This window comes from Lithobates pipiens, unplaced genomic scaffold (assembly GCF_037356315.1).
Source record: "Lithobates pipiens isolate NorthernLeopardFrog02 unplaced genomic scaffold, aLitPip1_a1.2 Scaffold_16, whole genome shotgun sequence".
NCBI lineage: Eukaryota > Metazoa > Chordata > Amphibia > Anura > Ranidae > Lithobates > Lithobates pipiens.
In genome coordinates, this window is record NW_027507748.1 from 127,413,877 (window position 1) to 127,437,260 (window position 23,384).

Consider the following 23,384-nt stretch of genomic DNA (forward strand, 5'->3'; position numbering starts at 1 on the left):
TGCTTTAAATCTTTGGTCCCCAAAGATATTCACAAACCTTGCTGTGTTACACATTTTTGCCTCTAGGTGATTGCACAATACTGACAGAGGAGCCTCCCACCAGTTCCCATGTGATGGGAGACTGCTCTGTGCACTCACAACTGACACCGTGGTGTCTGGTACAGATGTGCCAAGGGGTGAGATGGGGTTGTCCCTTACTGAATCAACAGTAGAGAGTTCAGAATTTCTTTTGGTGGTAACTCTTGTCTCTTCAGAGCATTTACCCAACACATCATAAGTTAGTCTTTTTGGTGGGCGAATCTCTCTTTTGACTCTCTGTCTTTTAAGTGTAGACACCATCTTTGGACAAGTACTATCCTCTCCCACTTCAGATTCTTGTATTTCAATGACATTGAAGGGCCCTCTGAGTGTCCATTTTGTGGCACAAATTCTGGGGCTTCTGGCTTAAGGATTCCACTGTCCTTGTCTCTTTTGCAGGGAAGACAGTTTGTGAAATACCTATAGCAAGTACTCCAGAAGTTTGGATTCAGAGGCCAAATACTGAATGCTATACTGCCACTATACACTACCCCCTCGCCTGAGTATTCTCAGCCAATATGCTTTCCCAACCATTTGTCATAAATAATGGAACTAGACCGGGGTGTCCATTATCGCCTTTGATTTTCAACTTGCTAATGGAACCCCTAGCGGAACATATCAGACAAAAAACGAAAATAGCAGGCTTTGAAATAGGACACAAGACACGCAAGATCAGCCCATTCGCGGACGACGTTATCCTTATGCTAACCAACCCAATGTCACCCCAGGTAGAAGTGCATAACACTCTCCAATGGTTCAGCAGAATTTCCTACTATAAAGTCAATGCAACAAAATCATAAATCTTGGATCTAGGAATCAATGCCGCTACCAGAAATTTACTCCAAGCCCAGGCACCATTTACATCGGCAGAAACAGATATAACATACCTAGGGGTGCAATTGACAAAATTAACAAAAAATCTTTTTAGCTATAATATAATATTATAATATATATTCCTTACTAAACGCAAAAGAGATGTCCAGCAATTGGCTAAACACGAACTAACATGGTCAGGCAGACTTGCAGACTTCAAAATGCTACCTCAATTACTCAACATATTCTGAACCATTCCCATCCCTATCCTGACACTTCAATTCCTTCCAAACAACTCTTAACAAATTACTATGGCAGGGCAGGAAAACTATATGCGCAAAATCCATACTTACTAAACATAAAAGTGCAGGAGGGGCCGGGTCCATTGACTTTGAAGAATACTACTGGGCATCTATTTTGTCCCAATTGCAGGACTGGTTCAGGCAACACCCCCAAACTCTATGGGGTCAACTGGAAACAGCATCACTAAAACACAATAACTTACAAAGTTGGCTCTTGGGCATTTCACTGGGCATTCAAATACCTAAAGCACTACCTCCTACGATGAGAGCCTGCACCTTAGCTTGGAAAAAACTAATCAACCTACAAACACTGCAACCCAGCGCATTTTCACCACCCCTCCTGATAGACATCATACAACATTGCACTTTGGACTTCTCACTGAAACACTGGACATCAAAAGGCTTGAAGTACATACAAGACCTATTTGAGGGGCCCGACCTATTATCATTTCCACAACTTCAAAAGACATACAATCGTTCTCACACAGAGTTCTTCACATACACCCAAGTCAAAACTAGCAACACCAATGTACACACTCCCTCACAATCTTTGGTCATACCTGACTAATCCAACCTCAAAAACGAAAGTTCTTTCCCTTATCTACAATGCCTTTCATCAAAAACGGGTATTTACTAAAGCAAAACCTCACCATCACTAGGACACAGATTTAGCTCCAATTTTCACTGAGATTCAGTGGCAGACAGCCTTACGCTCTATATACGAACCCACTCGCAATTCTGCCTTTTGGGAACTCACAAAAAATATAATTACGGTGGTTCCAGTGCTTCGTTTTTAATGGTTCCAGCCTAACCTGATATACCGGCAGTCCTGGGAGTCGTTTGCATACAATGTATGACTATGACTTCCACCGATCAGCCAGATTGTGTTTCCCAGGTTCCTTAACAGGACTCGGTCACCAGGTTGTAGGTCCTGAATCCGTACCTTGAGGTTGAAGTTCTTCTTGTTTCTACTTTCTCTGGCGTCCGACGTAGCTTGAGCCTTTTCATATGCGGCCTTTAAACTCCTCCACAATTTGTCTACATACCCTCAATGAGAAGTCTCTGAGGTGTGGTCCAGAGAAGTGCCTAAAGCCAAATCCACCGGTAGTCGGGGTTCTAGTCCAAACATCAGACGATAGGGCGAATACTCTGTAGCTTATGGTGCTATTGTAGGCATGTACCATGGCTGTGATGTGTTTACTCCACTGTTGCCTTTGTTCAGAGACCAGAGTCCCCAACATGTTGAGGAAGGTTTGGTTAAACCTCTGTGGTTGAGGGTCTCCTTGTGGATGGTAGGGCGTAGTCCTGGATTCCTGAATACCTAGTAGTTCCAACAGTTGTCTAATAAGGGTACTCTCAAAGTCTCTTCCTTGATCTGAGTGGATCCGTTGAGGCAAGCCATAGTGAATGAAGAATTTTTTCACTAGAGTCTTTATCACTGTAGATCCCTGCTGATCCCTGGTAGGAAATGCCTGAGTGTAGCGGGTGAAGTAATCAGTTACTACCAGGATATTTCTTTGCCCGCTCAGGTCAGATTCCAAACATAGGAAATCTATGCATACCAGATCCATTGGCCCTTGACTCTCTAAATGGCCCATTGGGGCGGCTCGTTGGTGTAAGGCAGGGTTCTCAAACTGGTGGCCCTCCAGCTGTTTTGAAACTACAAGTCCCATGAGGCATTGCAAGGCTGACATTTCCAAGCATGACTCCCACAGGCAGAGGCATGATGGGACTTGTAGTTTTGCAACAGCTGGAGGGCCACCAGTTTGAGACCTCTGGTGTAAGGTCTTCCTTTGTATAAACCTGAGACAGGAATGACAGTAGCTCTCCACTTCAGTCCTCATATAAGGCCAATAAAACCTGTCTCTTACTAGTTAAAGAGTCCTTTCTGATCCCAGATGGCCATGGTGATCATGCAAGGCGATCAGCACTTTCTATGTTTCTCTGGCAGAAACAACTGCCACTTCCCTTCAGGACCCTCAGAGGGACCCCTTCGGTAGACCACCCCCTGTTGCAGCTGCAACCGATCCCACTCTTTATGTAGCAGACAAGCTTCTTTCTGAGTGCTCTTGAGAAGTAGATCAGGGTGTTGGCTCTCAAAGGCTTTTAGTGCCAGGCTACAGAGAGGATCTTCCTGTTGGTCCCTCGGGAGATCCTTCCAAGATAGCTTAGGCAGACCCTCCTCCACAATTTGAGTGACATCACAATAGCACTTAGGCACCCCCGGAGCGGATACTCCGACTTCCTCAGCCCTGGCTCCACCTTTTATTTGTTGTTCCACCCCTTCACAAAAGGCTCTTACTCCTTCGGGGGCAAGCTGGGTCCATCCTTCTGAGTGGTCCTAGGAACAGTGACGCCTTCTTGACAGTGCATCTGTGTCTCGGTTCCCAACCCCTGGTCGATATTTCAGGCTGAAAGTGGCATCCAACCACCTATGGCCTGTGGTTTCCAACTTTGCTGTAGTGAACAAGTACATGACAGGGTTGTTGTTCGTCTTGGCCATGAATTCTGCACCATACAAATAGTCTTTTAATTTGTCTACCACAGCCCACTTCACAGCTAAGAATTCAAGCTTGTGAGTTGGGTAATTCCTCTCAGTGGGTGTCAGACTCCGGCTCACATAAGCAATAGGCCTTAAATGTCCGTCATGCTCCAGGTAAAGCACTCCACCAAGTCCGTCTCGGCTAGCATCCACGTGCAGTTCGTAGGGTCTGGTAGGGTCTGCATAGGCCAAAACCAGGGCAGTGGTAAGGCTCCACTTCAGCTGTCTGAAAGTCTCTTCGCATTGCAGAGTTCACTGGTTTTGGATGGACTGTTTCTTCTTTCTGGGTCCCTCTTTTGGTTTTCCGGGTTTTTCTGAGTCTAAACCAGCTTCCTCTTGGTTCATCAACAGCTCAGTGAGTGGGTGAGCTATTTTGCAAAACCTTTCTATGAACCTCCAGTAGTACAAACAGAATCTTAAGAATGACCTAAGCTTGATCACATTTGTGGGTCTGGGCCAAGAGGTGACAGCTTCCAGCTTCTGAGGGTCTGTGGCCACTCCTACAGCAGACACGATGTGGTCCAGGTAATTCACTGAAGGTTGATAGAATTGACACTTTTCCATGGAGAGCTTCAGGCCTTCATCATGGAGTCTCTTCAGGATATTCTCCAGGCGCTCTTCGTGCTCTTCCAGTGTTCTGCCAAACACGATTACATCATCCAAATATACCAGCACTTCAATCAAGTTCATGTCGCTCACAGTCTTCTCCATCTGGAAAGTGGCTGGGGCTCCAGACAAACCTTGTGGCATGTGGTTGAACTGAAAGAATCCTACAGGAGTAATGAAAGCAGTCTTCTCCCTATCTTCAGGGTGCATGGGGATCTGGTAATACCCACTTTTTAAATCCAGCACGCTGAACCACTTCACCCCTGACAGGCACTGTAAGGCATCTTCTATTCGGGGTGTGGTGTATTGGTCGGGAATGGTCCTTCGGTTCAGTGTCCTATAGTCAATACACAACCGTAATAACCCATTCTTCTTCCTCACCACCACTATTGGGGAAGCATATGGACTCCGAGACTGTCGGATAATTCCTGTCTTCTTCAGCTCAGCCAGCTGTTCCCATCGTTTTAGTGTATGTAAATGGTTTACCAACAACACTCGCCAACCCAGACAGTGACTGCAGTGTAGAAGAGCCGGCACAGGGTTGGCCGAGACCATAACCCCAACACGGGAGCTGAGGCGGCATAATATATGGAAGGCGCTGAGCTTCTAATATCCAGTTTCAGGGTATATTGGTTTGCCCTTCTGGCATTGGGATACAAAATTCCCTAGGGCTGTAAAGAGCTCTGGTTCTATTGCGGTCAGACATGACTGGGAGGGAACTTTGGCTTTGGCCGATCTCACCTGTGTGGAGCGGGTAGGGCTTTCACCTGTGCCTCTGAAGTTTTCAGGGATCGCTTTTCTCCACCCCAACAGTTCATAAGTGCGGGAGGTCCCAGGATCTGGTCTGACGGCAACCACCCAGGCCTTCCTATCTGGGGAAAATGCCTTTACAACCTGGCTGACCTGTTCTTCCTCCCATGCTTTTCTGGGAGTTCAATTGCCACACTCACTTCTCAGAGAGCACCGCTTCACACCACTGGACGACAGTGATGGGGACCATTCTGGAGTTCATGAGGGTGGGCTTGATTGCAGAGTAACAGATCCCGGATGAGCCCCCATGTGTAGCACTTACCCCCGAAAGGAGCTGCTGGTAATTGATTGGGCCTGTACTCTGCTCTTCCACCCTCAATGATTTGGCTCAACCCGCTTGACACAGCTGTGTAACAGTGTTGGTGTGAAGACCCAATATTAAAGAACACTTCAATAATAACAGGGTACATACATTTCACCTTTCTTGTTACTTGGGTATACGCTGCTCCACCTCCTAGGAGAATGAACAAGCCTCACAACAATTGTATGTAAACCAAAATATAAATTTACTGAAGCAAGTTTAAACAATAAGTACAAGAATTGTATTGGCACACATGTTTGCCACAATACTGAGATTTGTGTTTGTAAATGGCTATACCCGAGGGTTACCTAAATGACCCCTGCAGTCGCAAATGCAGCTCTTTGTATGTAGTGGCAAAACTGTAAGGCCTTGCAGTAAATGATGTAGTCTCTTGTCTTCTGTCTTCAGCTATCCATTATACTGCAGTATTTGTATTCCATAGGGTCTGCAGGTGGTAATGTAACGTAAAGTAATGAACAACAGTAACTGCAATTGTGCAATGCATTTATAAACTCCTTTCCTGGGAATGTACCCCAACCGTCAGTCAATTGATAGTGAAGTTTGGCTTTGAGGCCTATCTGAGCATAGTCTAATTGAAAGAGACTGTTCTGTGGGACTACAGGTCTCAGCAATACTATAAAATTAGTCTAAATGTGTGAAGTGCTGTATATAACTTCTGAGCAACAGCCCTCTCACCACCCCAGTCCTGGATAACTGGATGCCTCTGCTCTGGTGGTCTCAGTCCTGCTGCCAGCCAGCTCCGTCACGCTGCACCGCTCCGCAAGATGACTGGGACCCTTGTTTGGCTCCGTCAGTTGTTTTGGATGCTCTGGTCAGATCACACTTTCCGCTTCACAAGATGCAAACCGACACCCACAGATCCCTGTAGGCAGACCACATATCCCAGAAGAGACAGAAAATGGCTGCGCCGGGCCTTTTGTTACCTACCCAGCATGCAGTTCAGCCACTCAGTGTTCATGGGTAGGTGAGTGGGCATTGTGGGTAGGTGAGTCCTTTCTCAAAGTAAAGTTAAAGTTAAGTCACTTCCTGCTTAGCTGTTATGTGAAAGTTAAACAAGTCTTTTTCCATTGCATACCAGTAGAGGGAGCCGAATACCAATCTATTAACATGGTCCTATTAATAGCATTACATGGCAAAAATTCCAGAGCTACATATATAGAAACTGGAGGACCAGAAATAATAAACAAGAAAAATAAAAAGAGAAAGGGGGGTTGAGAGGGGAGGGTAAGTCAGAAGGGAAGGGAACCAAAACCAGCAATGCACATCCAGGTAAGTGGGCATAGGTCCAAAAATTGTTCAAGGCTGAACTGTGTTGGAAAGCACCATTTGAGTGGCTCGGACTATTCAGTGGGTGACCTCTATTGGAAGGGCACAGCAGCTCCTGGTAAGTGGCAGAGCAGGAAAAGATCGACCAAGGATGCATTGGAGTTTATTTACTAAAACTGGAACATGCAAAATCAGGTGCAACTCTGCATAGAAACCAATCAGCTTCCAGGTTTTATTGCCAAAGCTGAACTGAACAAGCTGAACTTAGAAGCTGATTGGCTACCATGCACAGCTGCACCAGATTCTGAATGCACCAGTTTTTGTAAATCCCCCCCATTGTGTCATGACATTTCTCCTCCCTGTTGTTGAGGCTAGCTGTAAGGCATTTCATACGTTCAATGTCATTGACTTCAGACAGCCATATAGAAATAAGAGGAGTGATGGATTGTTTCTAGAGGGCAGGGATGCAGGCCATTCAACAAATATATTAAGATTTGTACTACAAAATCATAACGCTATTGAGAGGAAGCAAGTAGCTCAAAGGGCAAATACCCAGTTCTACCACCGTGAGCAGGAACACCAAACTGATGTACTTGGTAGTTGGGCAAATTTTTGGGCAGCCCCAGAATATGTATAAATAAGTAGCGTGCACTCAGCCACATCTCCAGCAAAGCCTGGATGCATTCGGGAAGATTTTATGCAGTGTTGTTTGGACCCTAAAGCATATAATCTTGAAGCACTGGCCCTGAATTGTGTTAGTGATGGAGAATTTATGTGCAAACCAGATTATCCTTTCCACCTAGGCAGGGGAGGAGGTCAGGTGGAGGTCCTCCTCCCACTCATGTATATATGGTGAAAGGAAACCTTCGGGAGGGTGACTGACTATCAGTTTAGAGATAAAAGATGTGGAACGCATGACGTGTCCAGACAAGGAGTGGTATCAGTATCAGTAAAGGGTTGGCACAGGAGGATAGTGAACAGGCTTTAGAGGGATTAAAAATTTCTGCAGGTGAGGCAGCCACATGTAACATCAGGTCTTCAGAAAGGGTAATGTTCCATTCTGTGGTGGCCAAAAGAGCTCTCTAGCTGAAACTTTGGGCTGCAGATAAGTAATCAAAACAAAGTAGGGTAAAATTCCCTTTTATAGGAAGTCCCTTTGAGAAACAAACTAGAGATGGCAATCTCAAGAGAACAAGAGGGAAGACAGGGCTCTTTCCTCAGGCAAGGAAGTTGAGACATGTAAGGTCTTTTCAGGCCGCGTACACACGGGCGGATTGTCTGCCCAACTAAGTTCGGCAGACAATCCGACAGACAGTCCGTTCAAAATTTGCATGAACGGACTTGACCACACACGATGAACAGACAGTCCACTGAAAGCGTGCGCGATGACGTACGGCGCGTACGACGGGACTAGAAATAGGAAGTCGAAGACACAGCAAAGCACCCTTTGGGCTCCTTCTGCTGACTTTGCGTTAGTAGAAGTTTGGTTAGAGACGATTCGCGCTTTTCAGACTTCAGCTTAATTTGTCTGTTCACTGCGGCGCAGTCTACCTGTGAGGTTTGTATCTGTCTTTCGGTGCGCGTGGATCAGTTGTACCTGTTATTAGGCGCTTCTGGTCCGCTCGTTTCTGGGTTTCAGGTCGTTCTTCATAGGTCTGGCTGTTTTTCAGTGCGTTCAGTTGAGCTTGTTTGTCCAGCCGACCATTTCAAAGCCATGGAGAGTGGACGTACTCGGGAACGAGTTCGTGCTATATTGGGGCTTGGTGTTGGGGTTAATACTTTGACCCGAGCCCAGTCTGTGAACAGGGTGAGGAGGAGTTCATGGACAAAGAATTGGTTGCGCCAGCGTGACCAATTCTCGCATATGCCTTTACTCCGTGAGATCCGTGAGAATAATCCTGATGATTTCAGGAATTATCTCAGGATGACGGACCCCGTTTTACACCGTCTGCTGGCTTTGCTGACCCCTTATATCAGCAGGCAGGATACCTGCATGCGGCAAGCCATCACTCCGGAGCAGAGGCTCGTCGCCACGTTGCACTACTTGGCGACAGGGAGAAGCCTTCAGGACCTCAAGTTCTCGACAGGCATCTCCCCCCAGGCTCTGGGGATCATTATTCCAGAGACCTGTTCTGCCATTATTCGGGTCCTGCAGAAGGAATATATGAAGGTAAGTTTGTTCTTTTAATATTGCATTAAATGTGTTATATGCATTGTATGTTTGTATTCATTTCATCATGACTTTTAATATCCATGACAGGAATATGATGTGAATGTCCCCTTTATATGAATGCATGCATTTATTTTTTATTTATTTTTTTGTGTCATTTTTTTTGAGCTTTTTACCTTTTTGTGTCCCACGTGCATATTTGCTTTCACTAACGTCCTCAGCATTCAATCCTGGGCCCCATATACACCCACAGCCGAGACTGTTTTTCTCTATAATTCATATTGTCAGCTCCATTGTACTATTTTACTTGCCCGCCCCACCCTTTGTATACTCTTTGTATATACCGTGTGTGTGTGTGTGTGTGTGTGTGTGTGTGTGTGTGTGTGTGTGTGTGTGTGTGTGTGTGTGTAGATAGATAGATATAGATATATAGATATAGAGATATAGATATAGAGATAGATATAGATAGAGATATAGATAGAGATATAGATAGAGATAGAGATATAGATATATAGATATAGATATAGATATATAGATATAGATATAGATATATAGATATAGATATATAGATATAGATATATAGATATAGATATATAGATATATAGATATATAGATATATAGATATATAGATATAGATATAGATATATAGATATATATGGATTGATATATATGGATTGTCAACTCATTAATTAGTCCCCACACTCAAATTGCTTGCAGGTATTGGATACTCATTAATTAGTCCCCCCACCCCACTCAAATTGGTTGCAGGTGTTGGATACTCATTAATTAGTCCCCCACCCCAATCAAATTGCTTGCAGGTATTGGATACTCATTAATTAGTCCCCCACCCCAATCAAATTGCTTGCAGGTATTGGATACTCATTAATTAGTCCCCCACCCCAATCAAATTGCTTGCAGGTGTTGGATACTCATTAATTAGTCCCCCACCCCAATCAAATTGCTTGCAGGTATTGGATACTCATTAATTAGTCCCCCATCCCAATCAAATTGCTTGCAGGTATTGGATACTCATTAATTAGTCCCCCCACCCCACTTACCCACCTAACTTATGTCCCCTGGTCCATCAGAGGGCTGATTAATCTGTGAATTGGTCCGCCTATTTTTTGGGGTTTTTTTTGCAGAAAAAAATTTGCAATATTTCTGTTTAACTGTTGTTCCAAAATGTTTTTGAGTTTTATTTGTTATGAATTGTTTTTATTTCATGACTAATTTTGTTTTTTTTCCTGTGTTTGACTCCCCAGTGTCCTTCCACGCCACAGGAATGGCAGACTGTGGCTTCCCAATTCGCTGCCCGTTGGGACTTTCCCAACTGCGGAGGGGCGATCGACGGGAAACATGTGAGGATTGTGCCCCCACCCCATTCGGGGTCCTACTATTGGAATTATAAGGGGTTCCATAGTGTGGTGCTAATGGCGGTGGTGTCGGCACAATGTGACTTTCTTTATGTGGATGTGGGGAAGAACGGCCGGATGTCTGACGGAGGAGTCTTTAGGCAGACCGAGTTCTGCCACCGTCTTATCACTGGTGGCCTGGACTTGCCACCAGATGCCGAGAATGTGGAGGGTCTACCGTTTGTTTTTCTGGCTGATGAAGCGTTCGGTCTGAGTGACCATCTTATGAAACCCTTCCCCCAAAGGACCCTCACCCCGGAGAGGAGGGTTTTTAATTACCGGCTGGCCAGAGCAAGAAGGGTTGTGGAGAGTGCCTTTGGCATTATGGCCAGCCGGTTCTGTCTGTTACTGACAGCGATCAACCTTGCAGAATATAAACTGAACTATGTGATCCTGTGCTGCTGCATTCTGCACAATTTTCTACGTAAATTTTCAGGTAACCAGTACCTGCAGCCTATTGGGCCTGAGGCCGGACTAATATTCAGAGAACTCACAGGGCTGGATCATGCCTTTCCTGGCTTAGCCCCCCAAACAGCACGTGAGGTGCGTGACCGCTATGTCAGCTATTTTAATGGTAGGGGGGCTATTCCAATGCCAGCTGAGCAATAAAAATTTATTTTTCTTGAAATATGTATTGTCTGTTCAAATATTTAAGTTTGGTTCTTGTTTGCTTTTCACGTTGCTTGTCTCCTACATTGTCCTAATTCAGGGATATGCAATTGGCCAACCTCCAGTTGGTGCAAAACTACAAGTCAATCATGCCTCTGGGTCTCATGCTTGTGGCTGTCAGTCTTGCTATGCTTCATGGGACTTGTAGTTCTGCAACAGCTGGATTTCCACTAATTGCATATTCCTGTCCTAGTGCATTTGTATAGCAAAGTGGTTTTTGCCAAAAGGAAATAAGGCCCTTTGTGACAGAAAACACAAAATGACTTCCCAAACTGGTATTGAGTATTGAAAGAAGTAGACACACACACACACACACATCTTTTTTTTGATTTTTTAATAGTGCACATTCCAACCAGTGCCTCTTTTTTAGATATTTTTTTTTTGTTTTTTGTTTTTTTGTAATTTTTTATTTTTTTTGTTTTTTGTAAACATACCGTATATACTCGAGTATAAGCCGAGATTTTCAGCCTCTTTTTTGAGGCTGAAAGTGCCCCCCTCGGCTTATACTCGAGTCATCGCTGTCTGCCCGCTCGATCAGCGTGTCGAGCAGACAGACAGCGGCCATTCTATCATTCAAAAGCCGCGCCTCCGGCTCCGCCTTCGCCTGTGATAGGCGGAACACTGAATTTCCCAGCAGCCTGTGTTCCGCCTATCACGGACATCGTATCATCCTCGTACTACGGACGAGGATGATACGATGTCCGTGATAGGCGGAACACAGGCTGCTGGGAAATTCAGTGTTCCGCCTATCACAGGCGAAGGCGGAGGCGCGGCTTTTGAATTTTACAATGGCCGCCGAGGCGCCGACGAAGAGGGCACGGGACGGAGGCAAGGCAAGGCAAGGCACGGCACGGGACGGGACGGAGGCAAGGCAAGGCACGACACGGGACGGAGGCAAGGCAAGGCACGGCACGGGACGGAGGCAAGGCACGGCACGGGACGGAGGCAAGGAGGCAAGGCACGGGACGGAGGCTCGGGACAAAGGCTCGGGACACAGGTAGGCTGGACACACACACACACACACACACACACACACACACACACACACACACACACGGATGGATGGATACACACACACACAGGGATGGATGGATGGAGACACACACACACAGGGATGGATGGATGGATGGATGGAGACACACACACACAGGGATGGATGGATAGATGGATGGAGACACACACACACAGGGATGGATGGATGGATGGACACACACACACACAGGGATGGATGGACGGACACACAGGGATGGACGGACACACAGGGATGGACGGACACACAGGGATGGACGGACACACACACAGGGATGGACAGGCATGTCTCACCCTCGGCTTATACACGAGTCAATAAGTTTGCCAGTTTTTTTGGGGGTAAATTGGGGGCCTCGGCTTATATTCGGGTCGGCCTATACTCGAGTATATACGGTAGAAATATATAGATATATCTATATATAAAATACAATTATCCCCAAAAAAAAAAAAAATATCATATTTTTAACTATTTACAGAAAACAAGGGGTAAAGCCAAATTTTGAAGATGCACACCAAAAATTGGTAATGTCAACATGTGCTATGTACCATCATGAGTGATCAATGGACGTGTTTGGTGTGTGCAATCCCTTCCTCTCACATACTAGAATGAGGAAGGGTTTGCAAACACCAAATGCGTACATTGCGATCCTCTGATGGCACATAGCACATGTTGACACACCGTGTGCATCTTCAAAATTTGGCCTCTAAAAACAATGTTGTAAAAACATTAAAAACTTTTTTCCAAGGGAATGAAGAACATGATCGATTGGGTTTTAGGGAAAAGGGGCTTAGATTCTCCCTAAAACATCGATCATGTTCTTCATTCCCTGCCTCATAGTGACCAGTTCTCTTTGGATGTTTAGAATTTGGTTCTCCATCCGATCAATCTGGCCATTCCAGGCCATGATGTCACCAATCAGCCTCTGGGCACTATCAGTGGTAAATGGCTCCGCGGCTTGTCCTACCACAACCAGATCATCACCTAAAAACATGTGTAGATAAAAAATTGGTTAAAATATACAGCCATTAATTGTTTACCTTAAGCTGGGTTGTCAGACACTCACTTTGTGGGGTGTGTATCTCCACCAGCTCTTCCTCCTCCACATCTAGCCCTGGGCTCGGCTGATCCAGCTCGGATACGGAGCTTGGCTGCTCCCTCACAGACACAGGGCTGGGCAGCTCCAATACCGACACGGGGCTGGGCAGCTCCAATACCGACACGGGGCTGGGGCTAATTGCCCAATCAGGCTGGCGAGGTCGGGGGGTCCTGGGCTGCTCCGCCTCTTGTCTGAGTCTTTGTTCCCCTATGAGAATGGAAAAAAAAAAAAAAAAAAAGGATACTTTTAAGCATAGTGATATTTGAGTTCAGAAATTTGAATATGAAACATTGGTTTGAAGTGGTGTACAATTATTAGCTGGTTATTACAAGCTCCTAGTTTAATACATCATTAAAATGAATTTTTTTTAGTTAGGCTGTGTTCAGACTGCTGCGATGTGCGAATGCTGCAAATCTACTGTGGTTTCACGCATCGCATGCCTCCCGGAGGCAGTTCGCACTGCCCTATGTGACCTGCTGGGAGTATCAGTGTAAAGTTTTATTGACACCTCCAAATTAGTTCTCATATCACAGTGCAATCTTTAAACTCGGACAGGAATCGGACCACATGGTGTGAACACCCATGTGATCCGATTCGGCTGTGGACTAAAAAAAGGGCCATGTACAAGTTTGGACCGGATGCGATGCGAATTCAGCCATACTATATGTATGGCTGAAATCACATCACACAGAGATCACATGTGATTTGCACTGCAGTGCGGTGCAAATCACATTTGATCTCGTACATTGCAGCAATGTGAACCTAGCCTTTAACCAAACTGTGATACTTTATATCTTTTGTCCAAGTTTCACAGACGGACACACTCGAATCATCCCCTGGAGTACCTGTGTGTGATTATGTCAAAAAATGTTCTATGATGTCCCAAACTACACTAAATGTTTCCCAGTCCAGATGTTGAACCAGCATTTTATCTATCTATCTATCTATCTATCTATCTATCTATCTATCTATCTATCTATCTATCTATCTATCTATCTATCTATCTCATTTTTTTTATTGAGTCTACATTGCACTGAATAAATTTATGAAACTTTATAAAAAATTAATATCCTATAAACTGAGTGTGACAATTCAGTTTATCATGAACAATACAAAAAAATTAATAACTAATTAAAATCTAATCCAACACCAGATAAATTTACACCATATACAAATTCTTGCTATTTACGACCACATATACGAACAAGCATATTCGCTCATTACATGGTCTATTAACTACACGAACGATCAAATTTGCCAGATTTACAGACAATACCTATACGAACGATTATGGGCGATGCTCACGATCAAATTCACCAGATTTACATATAATACCTATACGAACGATTATGTCCAACAGTCACGATAAACGCGGAGTTTACTCACTTTTTTTCAGGGCCTTTTTGATGCGATGATATTGGTCCAGCTCCCTGGACTTGATGTCGGACCATCGTTTCCGGAGCTGGTCCTTGCCTCTTCGTACCCCAAATTTGTTATACAAAGTTGTGACGACCTTATCCAAGATGCCGCTTTTCCGGACATTGGGTTTGGGGTTACGGGCCATTTTCCCCATCATAGTCCTCCCTTCTTAATATATCCACCATCTCCACCATCTCTTCAAAGGCCATGTTGGTGGCCTTATATCTCCTCCTTGCTCCGGAAGCATGGGGTCCATGGCTTTCCTCTGCGCTGCTCACGCTGCTCACTGAATTTCCGTCCGCCATTTTCACCTATCAATCACCCACAGTGGAACGAGGGTAAAAGGGGCGGGGAAATACGGTCACATGGAACGTCAGGGGGCGGGCGACGCAGGCGGAGCTTGAACGCATACGCTGTATATAAAGCGTTACCGCGAGGCCGTACGCTTGTCCGAACGGAAGCAGCGAGTGCTACACGTGACGGTAAGATAGTTATCGTTTTATTTTATCTTAATTTTAAGCCTGCGTTAGGAATGTGTATATTGAAATTTAACCTTATTGATGGTTAATTGATTTTTATGTGGGTTGGTGGTTGAGTGGGGTTGGTGTTTTGTGTGGTAGTGTGGGGGTGGGTGTATAGGGGGGGGTGGGTAGTGTGTGTGTGTGTGTGTGTGTGTGTGTGGGGGGGGGGGTAGTGTTTGTGTGTGTGGGGGGTAGTGTGTGTGGGGGGGGTAGTGTGTGGGGGTAGTGTGTGTGTGTTTGGGGGGGTAGTGTGTGTGTGTGTGTGTGTGTGTGGGGGGGGGTAGTGTTTGTGTGTGGGGGGGGTAGTGTGTGTGTGGGGGGGTAGTGTGTGGGGGTAGTGTGTATGTGTGTGTGTGTGTGTGGGGGGGTAGTGTTTGTGTGTGTGGGGGGTAGTGTGTGTGTGTGTGGGGTAGTGTGTGTGTGGGGGGGGGTAGCGTGTGTGGTAGTGTGTGTCTCGCCTACATTGTCACAATATAAATAGTGTGCATTTGGTCTGACATTTTTTTTATTTTTTTTTAGTATTTATTTACTTATTTTTTTATTTTATTTTTTTCAGAAAACAACATAAACATAAAATGCAAAGGTATACCCCAGACCCCTTTAAGGAGGAGGCCTTCCTCTCCACATTTCTTGATTTAATAGAGTCGCACAGGAGTCTTTGGGATGCCAAACACCCACAATATTCTAGCCGTTCTGGCCGGAGAAAGACACTGGAGACAGTTTTGGCATTTGTGAAAACCCGACTCCCCCAGGCAGACACTGACTTTGTGAACGCCAAAATTCAGAACCTGCGTAGCGTGTATAGGCGGGAGCGCAGAAAGATCCTAGAGTCCCAAACATCAGGATCAGCAGCAGGTCAGGTCTATGTACCTAGGCTGTGGTATTATGACAGGCTGCGTTTTCTGGATGACACGTCAGAAGCCAGGCAGTCACTTTCCACTCTTCCGTCTACCCTTCCCTCCACCCTTACCTCCACCTCAGGTGAGCCATCCCTGGAAGATCCAGACCCTTCCTTGCTGGACGAAGTTGATGCGCCCAGCTGGAGCCAGGTATATTTTAGTTTCTAAAGTTTGGATTGCTCAAATATTAATGATGTAAAGTTCAAGGTTTGAATTGCTTCCAAATCTAGGATTTCATTACAAATTAAATTAGATATAAGGATACAGTAGTTTACACAAATGTGGCTCAAATCTTGGTGAACTGATGGAAAAATGATGGTGTCAAAATGATAGCCTTTTGTATTTCAAGACAAATGTATTTGCAAGTGAGAACTGTAAAATTGTTAGTGATTGATGATTTCAAAATATAGACATATTTTAGTTATTGATTTCTTTGTTTTTTACACAGGATGAGCTCACCCAGGAGGAGGCCGGGACCAGTGGTATGGAGGAGGAGGCCGGGACCAGCCACACACAGGAGCTAGCTGGGCCCAGCAGGAGTCGGACGGAAAGCCAGGTCCCTCCCCTCCGCCTAGCCAGCAAAAGGCCCAGGAGGATGACCCGTACAGAGGAGGAGTCCTTGGCACTTATACGCCAAGCCACCCAAGTTCTCAGCAAACCCCCCAATCCTGAGGAGGCCTATGGCACTTATTTGGCTAGTAAGTTACTCGAAATGGAAAAAGCACAGCGCAACTTGTGCGAAGCCATATTTTTTGATGCCATTCAACGGGGTCTGAAGGGTGAGCTCACACCGACCACCAAGCTGTATAACGCAGACCCTACTGCTCCTCCTCCTCCTCCTCCTACCACAAGTCCACCACCAGAGGCACAGCCTCCAGCGAAGCGTGGAGGGAAGGCTAGACGGAAGAGTCGGAAGTGACTGCCTGGCTTCAGTCTGCTCTGAAAGAAGACGCAGGCTGTTGTAGTACCACAGTCTGGGGACATAGATCTCATCTGCTGCTGTTCCTGGTCTTTGGGATTCTAGGACCTGGTTGTGCTCCCTATGTACATGCTACGCAGGTTCTGAATTTTGGTGGCCACTCACTTGATGTGTGCCTGGGGGACAAAAGGCTTCACAAACGTCAAAATTGTCTCCAGTGTTGCCTCCCTCTTGATTTAGTTTTGTTCTGAGGAAAAATAAAAATTTATTATTTCAAAAAATATTGTATGTTTTTTTTTTTTTTTTGGCTTAAAAAACAAAGTTTATTTGTGAGTAGGCAGATACATGTCAAAAGACTCTGGGGGTTATTTACAAAACACACGTTCATGTAAATATGCTAACTTCAAGTGCAATTTTTAAAGCACTGCAAGTGCACTTGGAAGTGCAGTCGCTGTAAATTTGAGGCTTAACATTTGAAATGAGGGGAAGCTCTGCTGATTTTGAACATGCAATCATGTGTAAGCTAAAATGCTGGTTTGGGTATCTATCTATCTATCTATCTATCTATCTATCTATCTATCTATCTATCTATCTATCTATCTATCTATCTATCTATCTATCTATCTCTACTTGCATAGTCCTGCTTGGCCAAAAAAAATGCAAGTCCATCTTGTTTCAACCCCCCCCCCCCCCCCCCCCCCACAAAAAAAAAAAAATGACAATAGTAGTTCCAAAAATATATAGTAATAGATAAATTCTATATTTTTTTAATATATATATATATATATATCTATATTTTTTTTTTTTTATTAGTTTTTATTCAATTTTTTTTTTTTTTTAGATGACGAATATGCTTTTTTTTTTTAGATGACGAATATGCTAGCTTCAATACGAACACTAGTTTTACAAGACCGAGCGCTTCCGCCCTGTCCGCCCTGTAAATCCTTTCTGGGCATGCGTCATACTTAGTCCGTCCAACGTGCCTACACACGAGCGGACTGTCCGCTGAAACCAAGTTTGGACGGACTGTCTTATGGAAATTCCGTAAGGCCGCGTACACACGGGCGGACTGTTCGCCCAACCTTGTCCGCTGAACAGTGTTTGGGCGGACAGTCCGCTCGTGTGTGGGCTTTCAGCGGACAGTTTCAGCGGACAGTTGGACGAACAAGGTTTTTCGGAAATTCCGAAAAACTGTCCGCTGAAACCTTGTTTCAGCGAACAGTCCGCCCGTGTGTAGGCTTGTTCGACAAACTAAGTTCCGCGCATACTCAGAAAGAATTTACAGGGCGGAAGCGCTCGGTCTTGTAAAACTAGTGTTCGTATTGAAGCTAGCATATTCGTCATGCTGCTAATTTTGTGTTTTTTTTAATATAGCCCGTTCTTTTCTTCTTCGTAATGCAAGAAAAGTGAAGTAGCTTTGCTGCTTATATTCACACAGAGTTATACTACATGTTTTTATTCATCCTCATCCTATGATTAATCTTCCAATTATATCAAAAATATATTCCCAATTTAAAAAAAAAATAAATAAAAAAAAAAATATATATATATATATATATATATATATATATATATATATATATATATATATATATTTATATTTATTTCAGAAAAAAAAAATCTATTACTATATATTTTTGGAACTACTATTGTTTTTTATTTTATTTTTTTTTTTTTTGGTTTTTTTTTGGGTGGGGGGTTTGAAACAAGATGGACTCATTTTTTTGGGCCAAGCAGGACTATGCAAGTAGAGATAGATAGATAGATAGATAGATAGATAGATACCCAAACCATCATTTTAGCCTACACATGATTGCATGTTCAAAATCAGCAGAGCTTCCCCTCATTTCAAATGTTAAGCCTCAAATTTACAGCGACTGCACTTCCAAGTGCACTTGCAGTGCTTTAAAAATTGCACTTGAAGTTAGCATATTTACATGAACATGTGTTTTGTAAATAACCCCCAGAGTCTTTTGACATGTATCTGCCTACTCACAAATAAACTTTGTTTTTTTTAACCCAAAATTATACAAAAATATTGATAAAAAAAAATAAAAAAAAAGAAAACATACAATTTTTTTTTTAAATCAAAAATTTTTATTTTTCCTCATAACCAAAATAAATCAAAAGGGAGGCAACACTGGAGACAATTTTGACGTTTGTGAAGCCTTTTGTCCCCCAGGCACACATCAAGTGAGTGGACACCAAAATTCCGAACCTGCGTAGCATGTACATAGGGAGCACAACCAGGTCCTAGAATCCCAAAGACCAGGAACAGCAGCAGATGAGATCTATGTCCCCAGACTGTGGTACTACAACAGCCTGCGTCTTCTTTCAGAGCAGACTAAAGCCAGGCAGTCACTTGCGACTCTTCCGTCTAGCCTTCCCTCCACGCTTCGCTGGAGGCTGTGCCTCTGGTGGTGGAGTTGTGGTAGGAGGAGGAGGAGGAGGAGGAGGAGGAGGAGGAGGATGAGGAGCAGTAGGGTCTGTTTTGTAGAGCTTTGTGGTGGGTGTGAGCTCGCCCTTCAGACCCAGTTGTATGGCATCAAAGAAGATTGCCTCACACATGTCTCTTTGGGGTTTGTCCATTTCTTGGAGCTTGCTAGCCAGATAAGTGGCATAGGCCTCCTGTGGATTGGGGGGTTTGGTCAAAATCTGGGTGGCTTGCCGTATCAGCACCAAGGACTCCTCCTCTGTACGGCCCATCCTCCTGGGCCTTTTGCTGGCTAGGCGGAGGGGAGGGACCTGGCTCTCAGTCCTACTCCTGCTGGGCCCAGCTAGCTCCTGCGTGTGGCTGGTCCCGGCCTCCTCCTCCATACCACTGGTCCCGGCCTCCTCCTGGGTGAGCTCATCCTGTGTAAAAAAACAAAGCAATCAATAACTAAAATATGTCTATATTTAGAAATCATCAATCACTAACAATTTTACAGTTCTCACTTGCAAATACATTTGTCTTGAAATACAAAAGGCTATCATTTTGACACCATCATTTTTCCATCAGTTCATTAAGATTTGAGCCACATTTGTGGAAACTACTGTATCCTTATATCTAATTTAATTTGTGATGAAATCCTAGATTTGGAAGCAATTCAAACATTGAACTTGACATCATTAATATTTGAGCAATCCAAACGTTAGAAACTAAAATATACCTGGCTCCAGCTGGGCGCATCAACCTCGTCCAGCAAGGAAGGGTCTGGATCTTCCAGGGATGGCTCACCTGAGGCGGAGGGAAGGGTGGAGGGACGGGTAGACGGAAGAGTCGAAAGTGACGGCCTGGCTTCTGACGTGTCATCCAGAAAACGCAGCCTGTCATAATACCACAGCCTAGGTACATAGACCTGACCTGCTGCTGATCCTGATGTTTGGGACTCTAGGATCTTTCTTTGCTCCCGCCTATACGCGCTACGCAGGTTCTGAATTTTGGCGTTCACAAAGGTAGTGTCTGCCTGGGGGACTCGGGTTCTCACAAACGCCAAAACTGTCTCCAGTGTCTTCTTCCGGGCAGCACGGATTGGGTATTGGCGGTGTTTTGTATCCCACAGATTGCTGTGGGACTCCACTAGATCTATAAAGGTGGAGAGGAAGGCCTCCTCTTTAAAGGGGTCTGCACTATACTTTTTCATTTTCTGAAAAGAAAAAAAAAAAAAAAAAAAAAAGAGTCAGACCAAATGCACACTATATTGTGACAATGTAGGCGAGACACACACTACTACACACGCTACCCCCCCCCCCCCCCCCCCACACACACACACACACACACACACTACCCCTCCCACACACACACAAACACTCCCACACACACACACACTACCCCTCCCACACACACACAAACACTCACACACACACACACACACACACACACACACACACTAGCCCCGCCCCCTATACACCCACCCCCACACTACCACACAAAACACCAAGCCCACTCAACCACCAACCCACATAGAAATCAATTAAACATCAATAAGAATAAAATTCAATATGGATATCCCTAACGCAGGCTTTAAATTAACCGAAAATAAAATGATAACTATCTTACCGTCGCGTGTAGCACTCGCTGCTCCCGTTCGGACAAGCGTACGGCCTCGTGGTACCGCTTTATACACGCCGCGTGCGCTCAGGCTCCGCCTGCGTCGCCCGCCCCTGACGTTCCTTGCGGCCGTGTTTCCCCGCCCCTTTTACCCTTTCTTCCGCTGTGGGTGTATGAGAGTGGAAAATGGCGGATGCATGCAAGCTCAATTGGCAGCGTGAGCAGCGCGGAGGAAAGTCGTGGGCCCCAAGCAAGGAGGAGATATAAGGCCACCAATATGGCGTTCGAAGAGATGGTGGAGATGGTAGCTATCCTTCAAAGGGAGGATTATGATGGGGAACATGGCCCTTACCCAAAACCAAATATAAGGAAAAGCGCCATCTTGGACGAGGTGGTCACAGCCTTGGAGTCAAAATTCGGGGTACGGAGAGGAAAGGACCAGCTGCGGAAAAGATGGTCGGACATCAAGTCCAGGGAGCCGGACCAATATGACCGCATCAAAAAGGTCCTGAAAAAAAGTGAGTAAACTCCGCATTTCTCGTGACTGTCGGACATAATCGTTTGATTTGATCGTAATCGTTCGTGTAGATAGTGTATGTAAAACTGGCGGATTTGATCGTAATCGTTCATGTAGATAGTGACTGGAAATCTGGCGGATTTATATTAATCGTTCGTGTAGGCGGTGTAAATCTGGCGGATTAGATCGTAATCGTTCGTGTAGGTAGTTTATGAAAATATGGCGCATATGGTTGTTCGTATATGTGGGCGTAAATAGCATGAATTTGTGTATGGTGTAAATTTATCTGGTGTTGGATTAGATTTTAATTAGTTATTTTTTTTAATTTTTTTTTTTTTTCATGATAAACTGAATTGTCACGCTCAGTTTATAGGATATACATTTTTAATAAAGTTTCATAAATTTATTCAGTGCAATGTAGACTCAATTAAAAAAATTAGATAGATAGATAGATAAAATGCTGGTTCAACATCTGGACTAGGAAACATTTATAAGTGTAGTTTGGGCCTTCATAGAACATTTTTGACATAATCACACACAGGTACTCCAGGCGTTGATTCGAGTGTGTCCGTCTGTGAAACTTGGACAAAAGATATACAGTATCACAGTTTGGTTAAAGGCTAGGTTCACATTGCTGCAATGTACGAGATCAAATGTGATTTGCACCGCACTGCAGTGCAAATCACATGTGATCTCTGTGTGATGCGATTTCAGCCATGCATATAGTATGGCTGAATTTACATCGCATCCGGACCAAACTTGTACATGGCCCTTTTTTTAGTCCACAGCCAAATCGCATCACATGGGTGTTCACACCATGTGATCCGATTCCTGTCCGAGTTTAAAGATTGCACTGTGAAGTGATAACTAATTTGGAGGTGTCAATAAAACTTTACACTGATACTCCCAGCAGGTCACATAGGGCAGTGCGAACTCCGCATGCAATGCGTGAAACCACAGTAGATTTGCAGCGTTCACACATCGCAGCAGTCTGAACACAGCCTAACTAAAAAAAAGTCATTTTAAGGATGTATTAAACTAGGATCTTGTAATAACCAGCTAATAATTTTACACCACTTCAAACCAATGTTTCATATTCAAATTTCTGAACTCAAATATCACTATGCTTAAAAGTATTTTATTTTTTATTTATTTTTTTCATTCTTATAGGGAAACAAAGACTCAGACAAGAGGCAGAGCAGCCCAGGACCCCCCGACCTCGCCAGCCTGATTGGGCAATTAGCCCCAGCCCCAGCCCCAACCCCAGCCCTGCGTCGGTATTGGAGCTGCCCAGTCCTGTATCTGCGAGGGAGCTACGGAGCTCGGTATCCTCCGCTGGACCAAGCTCCGTAGCTCCACTGGATGAGCCCAGCCCAGGGCTAGATGTGGAGGAGGAAGAGCAGGTGGAGTTACACACCCCACAAAGTGAAAGTGAGTGTCTGACAACCCAGCTTAAGGTAAACAATTAATGGCTGTATATTTTAACCAATTTTTTATCTACACATGTTTTTAGGTGATGATCTGGTGGTGGTAGGAGAAGCTGCGGAGCCCTTTTCAGCGGAAAGTGCCCAGAGGCTGATAGGGCAGATCATGGTCTGGAATGGCAGGATCGACTTAATGGAGACCAACATCCAGGCCATGCAACAAGAAATCCTGGCCACGCAACAACGAATCCTGGGCATTCAACAGCAGCTGGTCCCTATGAGGCAGGAAATGAAGGACATGATCGATGTTTTAGGGAGAATATAAGCCCCTTTTCCCCTAAACCACAATCGATCATGTCCTTCATTTCCTTGCCCAAAAGTTTTTAAGGTTTTTACAAGCTTTTTAGAGGCCAAATTTTGAAGATGCACACGGTGTGTCAACATGTGCTATGTGCCATCAGAGGATCGCAATGGACGCATTTGGTGTTTGCAAACCCTTCCTCCTTCTAGTATGAGAGAGGAAGGGATTGCACACA